The sequence below is a fragment of the Xiphophorus maculatus genome, chromosome 22, assembly GCF_002775205.1.
Source record: "Xiphophorus maculatus strain JP 163 A chromosome 22, X_maculatus-5.0-male, whole genome shotgun sequence".
Taxonomy (NCBI): Eukaryota; Metazoa; Chordata; class Actinopteri; order Cyprinodontiformes; family Poeciliidae; genus Xiphophorus; species Xiphophorus maculatus.
The window spans coordinates 1971300-1978320 of NC_036464.1; positions in this window are offsets into that span (position 1 = coordinate 1971300).

The following is a 7021-nucleotide window of genomic DNA, read 5'->3' on the forward strand; positions in this document are numbered from 1 at the left end:
ATGTTCACACCTGTAGGTCTTGTTACCCCATGAGACACGGATTAACCATTCCTCACATCATGCACAACTATCCGTATGAATTTGGAGACTTTTCTTTCTCATTTGCCAAAGTTACATTGTGAAAACAGTTTTGCTGCCACCAAATTAACATTTAGATTTGGATTTTGTATGAATTCAACTTGGTGAATATTTCTCAGTTATTGTTTTAAGTAAAGCTAAATGCTCTTTTTGAAACCAGAAACTCTCCATGAGTGCTTTTTATTTTGAATGCGTTGAGAACCTCCTCTTCGGAAACTACTCCGACATTCATTTCTTTGGAGCTCGTTATGATGCAAGAGTAACCATGGCAACTTGTGCCTTTTTTCTCCTCCATAAAAGCAACAATAAAGGTGTTTACTATTTATTGCCAAATTAGTTCAAGATACATGTGGATGCATATGGTACACATGGTACATTCCATGTGTACCATAAGGGGGAGGAAAACTAGAAGCTGGTGGTTTCTAGTCGTGGTTGTTGAGGTTCTAAGTTCCTCACTGGGAGTGTTGGATTTCAGAAAAAGTCAGAAATCAACGTTGGTGCTGTTGGCACAACAGGGACGTGATAGGATGACAATGTCAAATTTGATCTCTGGGTCTGAAGCATACAGAACATGAAAGTACACCTAGGGGAATATTTACATATTTATCGTGATTAAATTGAATGTTTTGTGATGTCATTGAGCCATAAATTTAAAATGCTCCGGTCTTTAAAAACAGGAGGCAAATTTCTAAAAGTGAAGTCACAACTGAAAGAGATAAAAGCTGCATTACACAGCCTATCAGCTCTATTGTTTTCCACGACAATTGTCTATGAAATTTTTGTTGGCATTTATGTTTGGATAAATCATAGAAATAATTGAAAGTAAATTCTAGATAACTGCAGATATTTAATCTCAGAACATAATATAATAAAGATGTAAGTAAAGATTGAAATTACAACCATTATAGTTCCTGTTTATCTGTTCTGTTTGAATGAGCTGCTGTCTTCAAACTCCACCCTAGTTTCGTATGTTCAGACATTATGTACATAAGTACCACGAAAAATAAGATGAGTTGTTGAAAAGCATTGATTTAACATGTGGGATGCCTGCAGCCAGCAATAACACAGCATTTGTGTCAAAGAAAAAAAAATGTCCATCCTACTTTTACTTTCCAAAATCATTAATTTGCCCCCCCCTAAAAGCAATGAAGGTTGACTAGTTTGGCTTGGTTTGGTGTTAAATTTTTAAAATCATAAGTGCATTCCTTCAGCTTTCCAAATATTTGTAATATTGGTATTTACCCTGAGTCTGTACCCTGCTTTGATGATGCTGCAGGAGAGGTTTGATCCAGATCCCAAGGAATGACAATAACCTGTGTGACTTCTCCATCTGACGGAGGGATTTGCAGTCCAACGTCTTTAATGAGGTTTTTTTCTTCTCCTCAGCCCAATAAAAAAAGTTGTGCTTAATGTATAAGTAGTATTTGGGTTTGATCTGAGTAGATGAATCGTTCTTAATGAATGCCACAACCTTTAATCATTGCCCTGTGATACAACAAAAGAAAAGGTCAGCATAGTTGTAAGAATATTCAAGAATCACAGCCATTGTCACTTTAAAAGCTTCTCACCTTGGAAACAGCTCAACTTTTCAATGTTTACATCCATGGCAACAGTTCCTGAATTGAAACCTTTCATTTTTTATGAATAGATTCATGCTGGGGTTCCTACAAGACATATCAGCTAATCACTGCAAATAGAAATCAATAGGTGAGAACATTAAACATGAAAACAATCATTCTAATGTCTGTTCAGTCTGTTGTTTCATGTCCATGGGAAAGCAACACAAGTAACGTGTATTTTAGTCAGGCCATCTGGGACCTAAAGTGCAAAGGGCTCATAGATAGAAGAAGCTAAAATGTCTACAGAATGTTGAATTCATGGCAACCATCTGTATGTGTATGCAGGCATCAGGCTGTTAACGCTGAAATGGTACACTGGCAAACATTTAATGTAAAAATAATTATTAGCACGACAGCGGTAGAAGATGAATAATTACATATCTATCTATATGTACAACGAACACAAGTCAAAATTAAAGTATGTACACTGTAAAACAGGTGGTTTAACTTGAAAATGAAAGTCCACTTGCTGCCTTTAAGATGCAACTGAAGTCAACAAGAAATTTGTATTAGTTTTAAAACAGAAATTGAAGTTTCCACTCCTGTCTTTTTTAAGTGCTAGCCTAAAAACTCTAGTTTATTCAACTCCTGGAGGTTTGACAAAATTTGTAAAAAGTTAACACAACTTACTACGTTAAGTTTATTTCACAAACTCGCAAACTCAAAATCTAAAACAAGCTAAATTTATTTGACCTAAAGCAATAGTGCCCAAAGTCAATCCTGGAAATAAATGAAATAAATCATTTTATTATTTGCTCTTCAGCTGCTCAACTAAATAATTAAGGTGTTTTTGAATTGAGTGCCTTGCAAATGAATTATTCTTACATTTTCTTATATTTTAAAAAAGGTTTTAGTGGGAATTTATTTAATATTTAAACGTGTGACGTGTACATGTTTGTATTAAACAGGTTGAAAGATTCTGTGTTGATGGTGATACGTGTTATAACTATCATACATTTAAAAATACGGAATGGAAAGCAAATTCATATAAACAACAATTATGATATATTAGGTTAGAAGTAGGACTTTAGATTGGCTAACAGGACAAAATGTGACGACAGCAAACCAAAGGCCAACAAAGCAATATAATAAAGGCAATGATTTTATGTTCTAAGGTGTGTCAGAAAATAAAGATAGAAATACCTTGATAATAATTAAACCACATTACCTTCATAAATTATGTGAGAGGTACGTTATGAAATGAGAATAAAAACTATTGGTGAATGAATATGGCTGAGGTTAAATTATGTCTAATTTGCAAAGCATGTTTCTGAACACGCATGTTTCATCCATGCATAAGTGTTAGCTGCATCTCCATCCCCTTCAGCGAATTGACACTTTTTTGTTAAAAACAAAACACACCTCAAGCAAGTGTAAACACATTTTAAAAACTGAGGAAATTAGTTCAAATGTTCCTGTTTCCATCAAACTTTTATCTATGCAATACCCCAAAAGGTGCACAAAAATGTTGATGGAAATAAGAGATTTAAATCTCCTCCATGCCTTTGTCTCTTCTTGGTTGAACAAGTGCTGCTATAAGATGTTCTCCTTCCTGAGCCTAATGTTGACCTTTTCGGACATCATCGCCTGCATCATCAAAACAAGACTCAAATGTCACTCTCCATTTTCTCAGCATTCAAGCTTCTTGTTTTCCTTTGTTCAGCCCTGAATGTTTCTGCTCCAGGCAGTTCCATTTCCTGTTCTCTTCCGTTGTAAGTCTTTATTTTAATCATTGAATGTCATTTTTGTTTTACAGTAGCATTTTTTTGTGTGTCCTTGTTTCATTTCAATTTCATGAAACTTAAGCTGAATAAAGTGAGATACTACCACATGCTTTAAGCTTACTTTATTAGTAGTCTTCAAAGACAGGGTACAAATAATCACCTTCGTCTGTAACTTTCAATCCAGCTGGTTCTGTTCAAATACAAGAGCAGGAAAGTTCAAAGGTAAAAAACACAACCATGCTACAGCTAATAAAACAGATATACAAGTAAAGTAAAAAATAGAATCTCTTTAGCGCAGATTTACATTTTTACAAACCGTAATGTAAAATAAGCAGGGATTTTTCTGCTGGTGTTTTTGAACGAGGGATGTTTCAGGATTTTAACCTGTAAATATCTCCTGGGTTCAGGTCGGCTTCATGGGGAGGAAGTTCTAGTTCATACTTCTGTGTTTGTGCGATTTTAAATGGTCATCTATAGGGAAACCGTGGCAACAGTGTCCCTTTCAACAGCAAATGAATCGGTGGATCGATGGTGTGTTCTGGATCCTGGTCAGCCAAATTATGTTAAATGCACAGGAGCAGTGATCTCTTCTTCTACCATGTGACCTTTCTGAAGAAGTCTGGCTCACCGAGAGGCATTAGAGAGAAGAAATCATTTGGATAATGAATGTTTTTATTGTTGAATTCTGTCCTTTAGTGTCCTCTTTCTTGTTTCACATTTGTTCAGTCATATTTTCTGCCTTCAGGATTACTTCATCATTGGTTCCCATCCCTTCTTTCTCTGACTCTCCTGTCTCTGGTCCAGGACTGGATGGCAGCAGCTCCACATCCTTGGAGCTGCTTGTGCTGGCCGCCCTGGCGATCCTGGTGAGGGTCTGCTCATAGGGCGAGGGCAGGTAGACCATGAGGAACACCCCATCTGACACATCCTGTTCAGAGCTGCTGCTGGGAAACTGGCCCCTACTGCGGCGCAGGGAGGACAGCAGCTCACAGTTCCTCTCCGGGTCCTGCAGATCTTCCAGGGCGATCACGTTGGCCAAATCCAGCTTCCCATCCAGACGGAAGCCCCGCCGGCGCCGACAGATCAGAAAGCCAAGGATGCTCACCAAAAGGACGAGGAAGGAAGCCGTTCCTATGACGATGTAGGTGATGGATCTGGTGCTGATGATGGCTTCACCTGAACCTTGACCCTAAGAGCCAGACACAGTTAGGACCAGAAAATAATCACACACACATAAATACACACCTGTCCACCCCTGCATGCATTCATCTGTCTGTCTGATAAACAGAGAGGCAACATCTGGCCACTGGAGGGCGCTGTAGGTCAAAGATTTACTTTGTCCTCTTTAAAAGATGTTAATCTGCATGTGTGAACTGTGAGGATTACAAGAACAGCTGTTCTTCTTTATGATTTCCTAATTGATTTAAATGTTGATGGTGTTCTGGTTGGTAGAAAAAGAAAAAGAAATCTTTGTCTTGATGTTGAGTAAAACTGTAAAACATGGTATGAATATGTGTCTAAATTATGCTTTAAAAATGTTTTAATTATAAAATCATTTTTACAAACTAGGAAAGAGAACCATTTACTTGAATTAAGTTTGATTTAAATATATATTGTTGAGGATAAACTTTAGCTGCCACAGATATTTATATGTAAAAACAAATTTGTTTAAAAGTCCCAGAGTAATGTAACCAGCCTGGTTAACTGTTACATTTAAAATAGGAGATCTTTTATGTGTAAATTTGACTATGATATATGTATTTTTAAAGTAAATGTGTCTGCTCATTCTGCTGCCTTGATTTTCTGAAACCAGAACCAAACAGATTAAAAAAAATTCTTCAGATGAGCAACATTTTGAAATAGTAACACAAACTGCTCTACAGGAAACTGCAGAAGTAAAAAGTTTTAATCTTTATTAAAATTGGAGAATTTTTCTTTCCTAATTAAACCTGAAAAGCTCATCTGAAAATAAAAGCTTACATGCTTAGTTGTGGTTCATTAGGATTTCCCCCCTTTTTTCATTCACAACACCACCTGTGTGGAGCAGAAGCAGCAGTGCGTCGCTCCGACTGCATGGACTCACCATAGCCTGTCTGTCGGTGGACGGCAGCGGTGATGGGACAGTGGACCAGTCCAGAGAGTCCCGACCTGCAGGTCCAAACCTCATCCAGCTGCTCTCCAGCAGAGACCGCATGGTGGGCTGGAGGAGGATCCAAAGTTCTGCTGAAACCTGAGGCCACAGCGGCCACAAGTAGACAGAAAGTAAAGGTGGAGCAAAGAGGCGCAGCGGAGGAGCTGTCTGCTCACAGCTGATGGTTTCACTGAGAGCGGCGCTGAAGTGATCAGGCTGAAATAAAAAGTGATGAGTGGGAGGGGAGAAATGAGGGCAGCAGACAGAGAGAGAGAATCCAGAGGAGGAGAGGAACAGAGACGTCACTGGTTCTGATGGGCAGATCATCAGAACAACAACACAGCTGGACTCTTGATTCAATTCAAGTTTCATCCTGATCAATCAATGCAAATGATCCACTTTAAACAAAAATATGATGTTTTGAATTGCAGAAAGTTCAGAAATAATCCAGTCATGTAATAGAAAGGCTCCAAACTCAGAGAATGAGGCAGATTTGAATCAAAACAAACAGTTTTAATCTGGATCTTTTTAGGAATATTTGATAAAAGCAACAACTGAAAACTCGATGGTTTTGGTTCTGCTGGAGGTTTCTTCCTGTTAAAGGGGAATCTTTCCTCTCCACTGTCGCTACATGCATGATTGGTATGAGAAACTGCTGCAAAGTCAAGGACACAACGCTGGTGTCTGTCTACGGTCGCTATGTCCAGGAGCGAATGCTGCAAATCAATGACTCAATCAATCTGCTGGGTTTCCTTAGATCAGGGCCAGAGTCCTACAACTTTTAGATGTGTCCCTTATCCTACACACTTGACCTAAATCACAAAACTGTCTCACAAGCATCCAATCACGCTCTGCAGAGCTCTGCTAATGAGCTAATATTGTGCTAAAGCAGAAAGACATCTAAAGGTCGCAGGACTTAAGGACTGCTGCTTGAGACCAATGCCTTAGATAGAAAACTTGTTAAACTACTTTGAGTAATGAACTGAACTTGATGGACTGTTTGATGATAACTTTTTTTTCTGTAAAGTGCCTTGAGATGCTGTGTTGTGAATGATGATGCAGCTTTAGCTTTCAGCTCCATCCATGTTCTCTGTCCTGATACGTCTGAGTTCCAGTGATCATGAATAAGATCCTTTCAGCAGAGCTGAACCATTGGTCAGACTGCGTCAGAGATGAGGTGAGCAACGTCTGCAGACTCCTGGTCGCCTCTCTTCAGATACAATCAAAGGAAAGGAGTCCAGAGCTGAGAAGGACTCAGTTAAGGAGCAGAGTACTCCTTCCAGGACCAGGACCAGTTTGGAATCATCCAGGAGGAGATGGGAGAAAGAAATGATGTGACCTGATCTCAAAAGGAGGGATGGATGTGAGTTCCTGAATAATTATTCAGGGCATCATTTACATAAGACACTGAGGGGAGTTTAAAGAATCTTGCTGAAATATTTGAATAAAAAATGTAATTATTATCCTTA